The sequence below is a fragment of the Spea bombifrons genome, chromosome 2, assembly GCF_027358695.1.
Source record: "Spea bombifrons isolate aSpeBom1 chromosome 2, aSpeBom1.2.pri, whole genome shotgun sequence".
NCBI classification, from domain to species: domain Eukaryota; kingdom Metazoa; phylum Chordata; class Amphibia; order Anura; family Pelobatidae; genus Spea; species Spea bombifrons.
The window spans coordinates 135,582,914-135,596,923 of NC_071088.1; positions in this window are offsets into that span (position 1 = coordinate 135,582,914).

A 14,010-nucleotide genomic window follows, 5' to 3' on the forward strand; every position below is an offset into this window, starting at 1 on the left:
ATTGCAAGTCAAACATAAAATCCTAGAGAAATACCTCTAGTATTGACTCAAAATATTTAAATTAGATAAACCCCCCGCACTCATAGAAACATTTTTTGGTATTCTTTTTTCTTTGCTAGCTTGTAGGTTTAGCACATAGACGGCTGAGCGTAACAAGCGATGGAAGGCCAGGTGGGGACTGTCTACAAGTCAGCAGGTCCAACTCCACCGCTATCTACTTTTACAAAGAGTGTTTAGATATTCATTTTGTAGGAATATCCAAATGTCTCGGTGGCCGAAGGCAAGAAGGAATAACAGCTTCTGTGTATTTAAAGATTTATTTCTTATACATCGAAACATACAGCGATAATCGGTGACGAACGATAGTGACATCATGATGGAACTTGGGTGCGCCGGGGGTCTTGGAAATGAGAACCTTGTCCTACTAATCATGAGTTTTTATACCCATTTATGATATATATTTCTATAATCTCTCTATTTTTATTGTACCATTTATTTAACCTAGTATTGCAGGTTCTCTAGGTTCGGTCAAACTATTAAAAAACGCATGTTCCTGGCACTCAGATTTCAGCCATACCTAGCGTGATGAAAACATAGATTTGTTTTTAAAGAAAGCCATCGTTAAATGCCATGTACTTGACCGGGTGCATTGGGAAATAGCCTAGATGTCTCGAGCCCTTGGATCGGCCCCATGGATTGTATAATCTATGGGCTGGTGGCTTACAATCATAGGGCCAGTGTGACCAGTAAACCTATGGTCTCAAGAGATGGAGAACTGTTCCACATCTACTGGTGTAGGTCTACACTGGATTCTTCTCTTGGACCTCCATGGGACCATCAAGCGACATTACTGAGCTATGACATCATACCTCTACACGTCACTTCATTAGGTCGTGTAGTACCATCTCGTCAAGACCTATCTCCTCCAAGACTGGGCGTTTGACTTGAATTATCAAGAAAACAGCGCCACCCTTACAAACCACCTTAATATATATAAAATAATACAGTTATTTACAGGTTATTATTACATTTATAAAAGTTATTAAACTTTTTCAGTATTATTTTCTTGTGTTTCATTTCTCCATGTTTGGCGTTTTCAATGCGAGGCAGAATAATGTGTCATTTTCTTTAATATCATTATAACGAAAAACTGATCTATTATTAACAAGGATATCATTCTTGTATAATTATTTCTTAACGAGTTACTCTTCAACCGTTTCTTATTTCATGCATAAGTAATTTGAGCTTAAAAGGCTTCTTTTTTTTTTTTTACATTTGCCCCATCAATATTTGATCCATCGTTGAAATTAAAATATTTCCGTAGGAACTGTAAACTGTGTAAAATATGCACTTATGAAAGTAGAAGTTATTTTGATTGCAGGGAAGCTGCGCACAGAGGTTATAAAGGTTCATTTGGATAATGTAGGGATGTCGAGATGTGTCAAAACTAGAAGGACGGAAAAAGCTGAAATAATCTGCCATTTGGCGAGTCCTTGATGGGGAGAGGGTCAAATTTTAGCTCACATGCGCCAACAAAGAGGAATAACTCCATCCCCAGATTACACTAATTCTGGCCACAAGGGCGGTCTAGAACCAAAATAAGAGGCACATTTTAGAACTCTGTGTACATGTCTAGAGGAACCTAGAACTCCATGTCCATGTCTAGAGGAACCTAGAACTCCATGTCCGTGTTTTGGTCTTGGTGAGCCTTGTTGGAGAGGTGCGGTTTAAATAAACTGCCATATGGTGATCCCTGATTAGAAGAGGGTCAAATTTTTTGCTCAGATGCACTGACGAGGAGGAATGATTTCATCCCCATATTACGCTAATCCTGGCCACCATGGCAGTCTAGAACCAAAGTAAGAGGCATTTTTTTTGTACAAGAGAACTTAGAACTCCATGGATGTGTTTTGGTCTTGGTGAGCCTTGTTGGAGAGGTGCAGCTGAAATACCTTCTAGAGGTTCTTCCTACGGCTAAAAGGTACGTTGAGATGTGCAGCTCCTTGTGCATACCACCTGTAGAGCTTTCCTTGTGTTTGGGTTCTAGCCTGCTCATGCCATTGGGGATGGGCTAGCCCAGGGGGCAGGGAGGTAATTACCCCTTGAGCTTGTCTAAATTTGTCAAACAGGGCTGGTTCGGCTTGGGCTGGCTACTCAGGTGGCCATGTAATGTGACATTAAGTGACCATGTAGCAGTAGCCCGGCAGCTTGCAGCATGGCGGGGCCCCTGGCGTTGGTTTATTTTCACACGCACGTTGGGGCCATCGCTGTTTGAAAGCAACAAGTACTTTGTCCTGTACCAAACTCACTGGACAGCGTGACCCCCAATTTCCTTCCATAGCGCCATATTCTTTTTTTATACGTAACCCTCACGGTTTGAAACAAAACCCAGCGTCTCCGACTCACATTTTCCGATAAGTGATTATTGCGCTCCGTGTATGCGTTACGTGAATACATAGATTTGCTCTTTCAAGCTATAATTTTAGCTGTAATTAGAAGTGGAAGGAAACCTGTAATCCATGCGCACGGAGAACGGCCCAAGGGGGAGGCGCGTTACGCATTTGTAATGGGCCATAACGAGAAGCTGCAGTAATCGCAGGGTCGGGATACGGGGCGTCAGCTACGGAGGATACGGCATAAAACGGAAAAGTGCTTCAGCTTCATTACACACGTCTTAAAGAAAATGTGGATTTGGTGCAATTAGCGAGAAGAAAGCAGTCTGCTAAACGGCTGACCCCCCCGCGATGCCAGAACAGGAACCCCTTGCACTAAGATTAAAATCCCTGCTAGGACCTGTCCATGGCACTAGGCCGCTGGAGAACCCCTCACACTCTGTCCCTCACACTCTGTCCCTCACATCACGGCAGCTCTTCTGGTGATGTCCTCTCGTCCGATCCTCCAATCAGGGCAGAAAGTGCCACGATTTTTGCAGGGAGTGTTAGGGTGCCGCCATTTTGGCATAAGGCTACGTCCAATCCTCCAAGGTAATGTCTGATGATTAGCGAACCTAAGATCACCACTTCCTGTAGCCTTTTCTTTGATGTAAGGCAACATTATTTTAACCCCAAATGGATCCTTTCTGTGCTCCATGTAGGCATTGTCCACGGCTGGGTACAGGACAGGCCATGATAGTGCCTACAGGGCATATTGTCCATCAAATATCTTTTGGGGTGCTATATTACTGTTACATAAACACAACTTACAACTGGGGGGGGGTCTTTGTGCCCCCTTACAGGTGGAACTTTAATAAAGTGAATTTTGGTTAATCTTCAAACATCATCAGGGACCCCATAATTTTGTACGGAATGAGGTTTAATGCAAAATGTGCTAAAAAGCTAATTGAATTCGGTGGAACACAAATTTCCTTAAGTTCCGTTCCAGTTACTGTTTGACGTATTATATGCTATAATAAAATATAATATAATAAAAAATATTAGAATATTTATGTTTTTGGTGTCGGTATCAGTTTTTACAACCCCCGGATTGCTGAATAGCGTCTTAAACGCACAAGAATATATCTCGTCGCTAAGCGCAGATCTTATTATCTCGCTGTATCAAACGGAGATCTGTGGGGGGGCGCGCAGGACACGCGCATTTCATCAGATTAATAAACATAAAGATCAGAGACGCAAGAAAGCCGTAAAGACAAAATTAGAACAGAGATTTATTTCAAATTGAGATGCAAGACGTTCATAAGATCAGGATTAAGAGTTAAGATTATTACAGGACGGATCAGCCCGGCCGCATTAAATTCGAGACTAAGATAAGATAAGTGCGGAACTCGCTTAACCTTTTCGGCCCCAAAAAGAGGCATAGCTTCAAACATTTGTTTTCTGTTTAGGGCCACGTCGGATACTATTTCCCAACGGCCCCCAATCTTTGCCTTTTGATCTTTGGCACTTCCAGTATACTCAAATCCCTGTTCCTCCTAGGCCAAGTTGCTTAAAACGGTTGTCTCCGACAACTGCTCTGAGCAACTAGTCTTGGGAGGAACAGGGATTATAGTCCCCCCTGGTAAAGGGCAGGGCGAAATACACCTTGGAGCAACTTGGCCTGGGGACACCAATGGCTTCGGAGTCAGGAGTTAGAGGTCTGTAGGAACGACTCTATTGGTCGCCGGCACCTGGAGCTCCTCTGGCATCAACCAATGAAGAGCATTCTATGATGCTTTTAAATGTGATTCCTTATTATTCTCTACAACATTAACATTGACTAATACAGGGTTCAGTAATCAGCTAAACAAATTCAGGGTATGTCTCCTTCCAGAAACAACGCAAGACATAAATGATAAATTATTGCAACATTCAAACATTACCTGTTCTCCCCTGAATTCCCTCGTCTCCATTAAGAAAACGAACCATTGGGATTTGAGGAACGTTTCTTTGGTGCATCTCAGAAACACTTTTCTCACCTCCGTGCTCCATATCATGACTTACAAGTGGTTCCAATTGCTGCAAGAACATGTTATAATCTCAAATATTGGTAAAATTAGAGCGTGTGGCTGCTTTGAAGGCTCTCAAGGACACTTCAAGTGCAACTTTCAAAGCTCTGTAGACTATTTGCTGAAGAATTCCTAGTTTATTTTTCTAAAGAGTCACTGTGCTGGAAACCTGCAATTTCCTAGAACGTACGACCCGCTCACACACACAGAATGCCGTTCTAGTGAGGGGTTATTGATAAACCTGCTTTTGTAGAAGAATAATACGTTCTTTATGTCACAAAGGAAGCTCCAGGAACAACCTGTTCTGCGGTTAATGATGATGGAACGGCATCTAAGCAACAGGACATTTACTAACCATCAGATACCTCGGTGACCCAGGGAACAGCTTCAGCCTTGAGATCTACAAGGGAAGAGGCCCGCGGCACGTGTGTCGAAAAAAAAGGAGATCAAATATCGAGGAGAATAAAGAAAAACACAGAAGAACTTTAGAATGTGGTACTTTACCTCTGGAATATTACTTGTCATGTTCTACGCGTCGACCAAAAGGAATCTCAGAAGACCAAATAGACCATGTAGACCAATATGGACACTTGTACCCAAGCTTATTCTCTTTAACTTTAAGAGAGCATCTAATCATCTAATTTGTGGGTTGTTGAAAATACCAGGACTTACTTTCCACCCCAATCTGGCCATTGTAGGACAGCTTGGAGAAGACTTCATGGGCCAGCACTGTTTGAAGTATTTTAATTGCTCCACGACCCCCTAGGGTAGCGAGCTCTTGGGCCCAGTCCCCTGTAGCGGACAGTGATGGCGGCCGGCTTTCTGCTGGTTTGTGTGATGTAGTCGAAGCAGCTTGAAGCAGCCAATCAGTGGCAGGAATGAGTTCCCATTGGGGTCAATGGCAGCAATTTACATGGAAGCACATCAATTAAGATGGGTCAATGAATTGAGGCCATTCTGTCTACACTCAATCCTGGTTTAGATAAACAATGTAGCCAAACAGTAACATATTGGGGATGGACTAATGTGCTAATTCCTCACTATTTAAACCTTAAAAGGTGAAATCCCGTTGCGTTTCGTGGAAAGTTCACAATATGGGACCCTGACTCCAGCATCGAGTTGACGAGGGGCGGCTCGTTGGAGGGAAGCTGTAATTTCAATTACTGGTCCAATGGGGGATTTGACTTATTTCTTACTGGGGTTTCCTTTGGGATCCATAACATGGAAATGGCCGGCCGCAACCACTCACTGTTTAGCAATTGAAATAATTAGTGTATGATGATGAAGTAATTACAAGACTCACCTCAATTATACGCAACGGGAACCCGGAGGGACGCATTTCCTGGAAAAGCAGTCGTCGGAGAGAAACGTGAACGGCTGCATGATGCAGAGGCGATTTACCGACAATTCCGTCATGACACCATCGAGCAACACATGATGACATCATTCGTGCATTGAGAGGACCTCCACTTACCCAAATTCTGGTGCTTTAAGTTGGGACTCATAAGAAACGTATCATATATGAAGCTGTCATAGTTCTGCGTTGTCAGGACAGTACGTGCTACTGATGTTCTTGGCATGGACTTGTGATGTCATATCATACATTCTCTATGTTATATCAACATATCAACTCGTGATTCACCGATATTGCACACGGGTAAACCTCAACGTGAGATCTTTTATAAATGTTTTTTTTAAAGTACGTTGTTGTTACCCCTTCAGAATATTGCGTCTCCTCGGCTTATGTTAATGGGCTCCTCCAAGGGTGTTATTGCCAGTAATATAGTAAGAAGCATCTGTGATCCTTCATTCCTTCTCCCGCTAATGACTGTGCACGAGATCTGCTGCGTGTTAATTATTTATGTGCGAGCGATTTAAAGCTTCTAGCGCAGGGCTCCTGGGTTATGGCCGTAGCTGGTGACGCGCTGAGTGTACTTGAGATTTATTGGCACTGGCTGGTGATTTGACTTCTTCTATGAGTCATATCAGCCCAGATGCCATCGCGGTTCTCTGTCCACGTCTGTTCCGTTACCAGGTCCATGAAGAATGATGGCTTCCTTGGCTGCATACCAAGTAAAACTCTGGATGTCAAATCAGGCACTTTAATGGCTATGAAACATGAGAAATCCTTTTAAATGAGAGGTCCCTTTAAATAAGAAGTCCATTTAATATGATTTTATTTGCAAAATACAGGACAAATTGTATACGGCAGCCAATGGCAGGGATGGAATCTCCACGCATCCCTGAAAATAATGCCTACGATTAGCAGCGAGAGCTTTTTACCTCATAAACATGGCTTCCTGCACTTCCAGCGGGTGGAAGACGGCTCATTTTATGTTTTAAGTGGTGGTTGGAGGCATGGTCAGGGGCTTTACGATATTTTATTTATACGATTTGTTAGGAACCCATTTCTCGTGTTTCTTTACACATTATTGTGAGCTGCAGATGCTATGATCAGGGGCTCCGTCAGAAATTTTGGGGCCAGGACAAACTTGGGGTCGGGGGGAGCAGCACCCACCCCACTTCCCCACTAAAAAAATCACATGTTCCGTGACATTGACAGGACCGCCATACTTCTCCTGCCAACGTACCCCTCCCACCACTGCACCCCATGCTCCTCCCACCACTGTGCCCCATACTCCTCCCACCACTGTACTACTTTCTTCTCCTATCACTGCACCCTATGCTCTTCCCACCACTGTGTCCCATACGCCTCCCCTCACTGCACCCCATGCTCCTCCCACCACTATGTCCCATACTCCTCCGACCACTGCACCCCATGCTCCTCCCACCACTGTGTCCCAAACCCCTCCCACCACTGCACCCCTTGCTCCTCCCACCACTGTGTCCCATTAGAGCTACTAAGCCTCAAGGTCCAGAAAGGTACCAGCAGTCCCTGGAAAGGGACCATCTGGGCCCCGTAACTGATAAGTACCCAGTCCTTAGTAGCAGGCCATGAGGGTCCAGTCCTGGGCAGCAAGCTGCGGGGCCCAACAAAGCCTCTCTTCTTGCCTGGGCCCCTTACATTGGCACTTCTTGTCCCCCCCCTGATGGTTGCCCTCACTGCGATGCGCTCATACCCAGCAATCATCCTGAGCTCCTAGAAAAGAGGAACATGACAGATAATACAAAAAAAGTCCTGTGGAGGGAATGGCCCTCCTAAACAGGGAAACCTGGGAGGTATGAAAAACAAATCCCATAGTTTTCCTTCTTTTGTCCAAACCCGGTGCTTCTTCTTCACTGAAGAGAATTTACGTTATTAATATTATATATAGCGCCGTAATATTCCGTAGCGCTGTACAATAAGTAGACGGGACATAAGTAGTAGATAACTATTGAGAGCACCGGTGAGGAGGGCCCGGCTCCGACGAGCTCGCATAACGTTTCTTCCCAGAATAAAATTCCATTTCCCAGAGGCCCCGGAGAAAATCGCCGCTGATTACTCCCTCCCAGATTAATGACCTCCGGAATTCTAATACAGATTTCTGTTTATTCCTCAAAATGCCTAATTTGTCCTCAATAAGCCTTTTTTTTTTGTCGTTCCTTATAAGTGCATTCAAAGCAGCCTCCCGCCGGCCTCCATGCGCACCCAGCAGGCCGTCCGCAGCTGCAGCCCTCTGGAGATTGGAAGTCTCACGCTGGCACCTGGCAGCCGATCAAAGGCCCGCTCGGCGGCTTGAAGGATGCTGGCAGCGTATGGAGAACAGCCCGCCATCACAGCCTCTCTTTTAATAATATACTGGAGGTTCTATTTTTTAATGAAGATGATTCAGACTGAGCCAGATTCAGCATAAATACTCTGAGTTCATTTAGGAAAGGTGTAGTAGATGCATGGAACAGATTTGCGGCAGAAGTGGCAGGTGTAAAGTAGCAGTGCTGAGTCTTATTTAATTCCCGTGTTACACATTAATTTCTAACAGAAGATAGCGACGATAAGAAAAGGCTGAGAAGTTACAGCATTTAAGGTGCTGTTTCACTTAGACAAATGATGTACGGAAATATTTATTTCTACCCTCCAGAGTATTCATTGAGTAAAAATCAAAACAAATTTGTTTTTCAGTTTCTATGGCAACAGCCTATCAGCCCCTACGATTTTGTCACATGATCAGGAAGCGCTCCTGTCAAATAGTATAAATTCCATACGTATGGAATTCTGTACCTAACGTAAGAAAACTGTAACATTTTAACACTTTTAGGAAAAAGTAGGCCTCTCACCTAAAGAAAACAAGATTCTTAAAAAAATAAAGAAATTATACATATATACCGTATAAATATGTTTTTTTTAAATAACATTTTATATAAATCATTTTATTATTTTATTTAAAAATGTATTCACATTTTTTATTTTATTTTACATTTTATTTCAATAAAAAGTAGTATTTTTATTGGTAGGATGATATTTATTGCCCTCTGCTTTCCATTCTTCTACCAAAAATCTAGTAAAATGTTTTTTAAAAACTACAAAAGTAGTTTTACATTCTAAAAAAAAAAAAAACATTACAAATCCACTTTACATTATAAAAAATAATTACATTATATATACATATGTAATATATATATATAATAATAATATTCATTATTTACCCTATTTTTCCATTTAGGAAAAAAAATTAAATTTTTCTTTAAAATATCTTAGTTTATTCTCTGTACAAAATGTTTCAATTAAATCTAACGGAATTTACCATAAATAAAAAAAAAAAAAAAACTTTGTCCTTCGAGCCTGTAAGGTTTACTCTCCGTGGCTCGTTTGTTTTCGGAGCTGGCGTCACGGGTATATCCAACGCAAATACTTCACTTAACGGAAGGATTATCCCTGTTATTGTTATTATTACCAAGGTGGAAAAAAAGGGCTGCTTTTGTGTTCGTTCCAATATAAACATCTCGGTCGGCGGACTCCGTAAAAACAACTTCATTGTTGTTGGTATGGTCCATCGCCAGAGAATAATCTGGGAATATTCCAAGAAAATGAAAGCATGTATCAACCGCTTAGTACATAATCCCCTTTGTCGAGGGTCAATAAGGGTTACGGTTTATTCCTCCTCCTTTTTAAGATACATATTTGTACAAATTTAAGGAGTAACTTGGAGATGGAACGTTGGTGGGTGGCGGAGTGACAGAAATGCTGTCCTTCCTCCCTCACAAGTTGGGCCTTGTTATGTGTATCTGTGAAATCGGGACTTCCTTATCTCCAATTTTGCCCCAAACGACCGAGTGATGTCATAAACGCAATGCAGGTACGGTATATGGTCACGGATGATTACAGAAGGCCTTCACAGAAGATGTCTTCAGAACCACCTCGGGCATAAAGAAGACCAGGAAGCCCCCTCAGCATCACAGGAGCTGCAGTGACTTATGTTATACCCCTATGTCCTGGACTATATGTTCTTAGAAAGGGCATTTCAAAGCTTTTTACCCTTCAGGCCGGAGTCTATATGACCATAGAGGTATGAAGTAGAAGAGGCCACTCCAAGAGCTCCAGGAGCCATCTCAACGACAACAACCAAAACAATTTAATCTATAAAGCCATTCCCTGCTGTTTCTATACACATTATCGGGGGTTTTAGGGCCGTAGAACCCTGCGATACCCTCATACCCAGCAAACATTCCGAGCTCCTAGAAAAGAGGGGCATCAGGGGAGGAAAGAGGGGGCATCAGGGGAGGAATAAGAGATTGTCCAGCTGATCTCTGCTACGTTTGGCCACACCGGCAGCGCCATTCACTAGACTTGCGCATTTGGATTCGCATGATCTTAATTTTAACAAATTTTTGCCTAATTTGTGCATTCCTATGAATCTCTGAAAATAAGGAGGGACCCCCCCAACGAAACAAACAAAAATTAATGTTAAGAATATTTATAATATTTATATATTTATTTTTTTCAATAAAAACCCGTTTGGGTGCTTTTTCAGCGGGGAACGTGGGAAGGGACTGTGATTGATGGACAGAAGAAGCCAAAAGAAGTGGCATGAAGTTTGAGGGACAGTCCCGTTGATTATGGCTGTGATTGATGGGGTTTTCTCTTTAATTTACAAAGCTACTACTTATTAGAGTTCTGACGCCAGATGGGTTAATGTCAGTCAGCGGCAGTGTTAGTGTTAATACCGAGGATCATCTCCCATAGTGCTGTAGGTGTACTAATGGTGCAGAAGATTGACCAGGGTGGGGGGGATCGGAGAAGCTGCACAAATACTAATTGTTCATTTTATTGTCCTACTGGGACTGCAGCAGAAGCCATTTTTTTTTCATGAATGTTTTTTAAATAATTGATTATTTTAGGGCTCATTTCTAATTTTTTTTTTTTTAAAAGCGATTTTCTTTAAATACCGTTGCTGAGTTGTTTAGCAGCAAAACCTCATTTTTTGTAAAGCACAAAATAAATAAATGACATTTAATTTTAATAAAAAGAATATATTGTTTGCGCGTTAGCCAGGCAGGGCAGGGGACTGCGCACGCTCAATGTGTCTCGCAATACTGTCAATGGCTTGAGTTTCAGTAATACCAGCAAAGCCTCCTATTTTTGTAGAGCAGAAAATAATTTGCGCCGTTAAAAGGCCAAAGCCGGGAGTTGCGCATGTGCTCCGTGTCGTGATACTTTTATCCCCCCCCCCAAGCCAGCTCCGCCACTGCTCTCTGCTGCCGCCAAGGAAGTCAGTTTTGTGTCGTTCCGGGGTTGCGTTGAGAATCAAAGTTGTATGTTTTTGGATTACCCCATTGGACAGAAGAGAAGGGGCATTAATGGGGCAAGGAGCAGATCCACCGGAGCAGCAGCACCAGATCCACCGGAGCAGCAGCACCAGATCCACCGGGGCAGCAGCACCAGATCCACCGGGGCAGCAGCACCAGATACACGGGGGCAGCAGCACCAGATCCACGGGGGCAGCAGCACCAGATCCACGGGGGCAGCAGCACCAGATCCACCGGCCAGCAGCACCAGATCCACCGGCCAGCAGCACCAGATCCACCGGAGCAGCAGCCCGGGATTGTTTGGTTTGTACGGTCAAAGCTCCCCAAAGTCAGACTAGCGCCTCTGAAATGATCAAAGCCTACCTTGAAGAGCTGTCGCTGCCTTCTTCTACTGACCCTTTGTTATCGAGGCCACAAAGACCTCCTCCAATTAAAACATTGCTCCAAATCTTGTTTCCTAATGAAAAAAACTCCTTCCGAAACTTTTCCCAAAAAAATCTGGATCCGAAATTCCTTTGGGAAAAACTAAACGAATGGATTGTTCGAACTGATTTTGCTCACCATGCACCAAGTTTATCATTCATCACCGCGCATGCATAATCATTATATGCTGTATTCTGAAATACGCTTTGCCTTTTTTGCTTATTTTCTATTGATTTCTTTTTCCAACTATTTGCAATAAAATAACTATTTTATCCCTCTTCTTAATCTTATATGTTAAGAGTTAGAGGCGGGGGGTGGGGGGTGTTGTACGTGGAGACCACGTCCGTTGGAAATGTGGAGTCCCTGACAAAAAAGTAAAACCAATTAAAAAAAATATATTAACAATATATAGAGGTTTTTTTTAATCGTTTTATAGATTTCATCTTCCAGCGTCGTTAGCCTGAAATGTCTCCCTTAATGGACCACCCGATAAAAGCCACGGCGGTCTCAGGACCGGATGCCATTGCTTGTGTTTTGTAGGCCTGTCAGATGGGGGCTCTGTGGATTTGAGGTTAATGGGGGTCCCCGGAGGTCTTTTGGTAATAGGTTACATTGAGAAACGCATGTCATGGCAATCTGCAGGATGCTTTTAACAAATGAATTGTCTTTTCGTTCCGAGGCTGTCCTTTTGAGGAGAGGTTTGGCACATTATTGCCGCTTTGTCTCGAGGATTGCCTTCGTGGAAATTAACTGCACTATATATTAACCGGGGGATGTGACGGCAATGGAGGCTCACGTGGGTTACTTGGTCACGACGGGGCACTATATTCCAGGGGCATTTAGACTTTAAATATCCACACTCCTTATCATACTGCCTGTGGGGAACAACAGAATGGCTCAGTCCTAATCACCCAGCCGGACTCTCTGACTAATGAAAGTCTATGGAGGAACGGACTTCATTAGCATCGCCATAAAGCATCAGCTCAGTGTGGTGTTTGAGCCGGGAAAGTGACCTTAAATATCACATGACGGCCTTCTAGTTTGCTGAAGTCCTGTGTTGTGTTTCTCCATAGGATCTACATTATTTTTTTTAACCATTTTTTTCTCCTTTTAACCCCTAAAATACATGGCCAGTTCAATAGAATATGGGCACAGAATAGTTTAAGGAGAGATACGAGGTACTGCTTGTGCTTAACAGATTTACTATAAAATGTTTATGATCTATGAATCTCACTCTCTGGTATAAAAAATATAACACAATATAATAAAATAACACAAAATCATAAAAATATAAGCAAAGAAACTTAATATTTATGATAACGGATTGTAAAGTGGCAGGAGCAGGACCCTCTAAATATTCCTGGGAAGGGTCTGGGAATACAGCGGTACTGAGAATGGTGTTTCTTCAATACCTGGGAACTTCCCACCTGGGTGGGCTACCTGGCTGGGCTACCTGGGCCTCTCCTTCTTCTGGGAGACTGGCTTCCAGTAGGGGGCTATCCCCTGACAGTCTTTAGTAGTCAGGAATAAAGTAGAGAGCAGGAAAAATTCTCGAGGAACCGGCAGAACTTATCGGAAGAAATTGACCGGAGACCCAGGGAAGCCGGGCTTCACCAGGAGACTCCGAGTCAACCCTTACCATACCTGCCAGCGTCCCCGGTAGGGCATTTAGAGAATTTATTGCCCTGACAACCTCTTTTTAAAGCCCTTCTTGCAAGATACGCTCAGTGGGGTTTCATACAAACTCTCGGGTTTAGTGAATACATCTCTTATATCAGAATATATCCGTGTCCAACAGTCCCACCGTCTGTAAACCCCGCGTGGATGAATTCATATTCCGCACAAGAACAGACACAAGAAAACAACTTGGCCGGGAGCCTTCTTGCCCCAGCCTGCATCGCTACAGGTCTCCAGGCTATCAATCACAATGCAGATAATCAAGGACTATCGGGACAGAACAAACCCTACCATATAGCATACATCCCAATAGTCCTGGATTTCACAGATCAGTCCTGCCTCCCCTGCCAGATCTCGTCTTGTGGTTTATCAGGAACGTGCACTCCTGGGAAATAACTCGTGGTGCCTTATTACTTAAACATGGTGTGTCTAAACGACAAACGGTGTTCCGTAGTGTAAATATTGGTGATTATTATTGTCAGAATTCTAAATATATATTATCTGTATCTTTAAATACATACTAAAATAATATATCTATATATATATATATATATATATATATATGTATATATATATATATTATATTTTATATATATATAAATATAATTTTAAATCTTAATTTTTAGGTTTCCGTATATATTTAATTATGTGTATATATATATTTGCTTAGCATATATGTCTTTTTTTTTTGTTTAAAAATAATAAACGGCACATATTTTCCATTATATTATATATATAATATTTATAATATTATATTCCATTTATTGCCTCGTCCGGCTATGGAA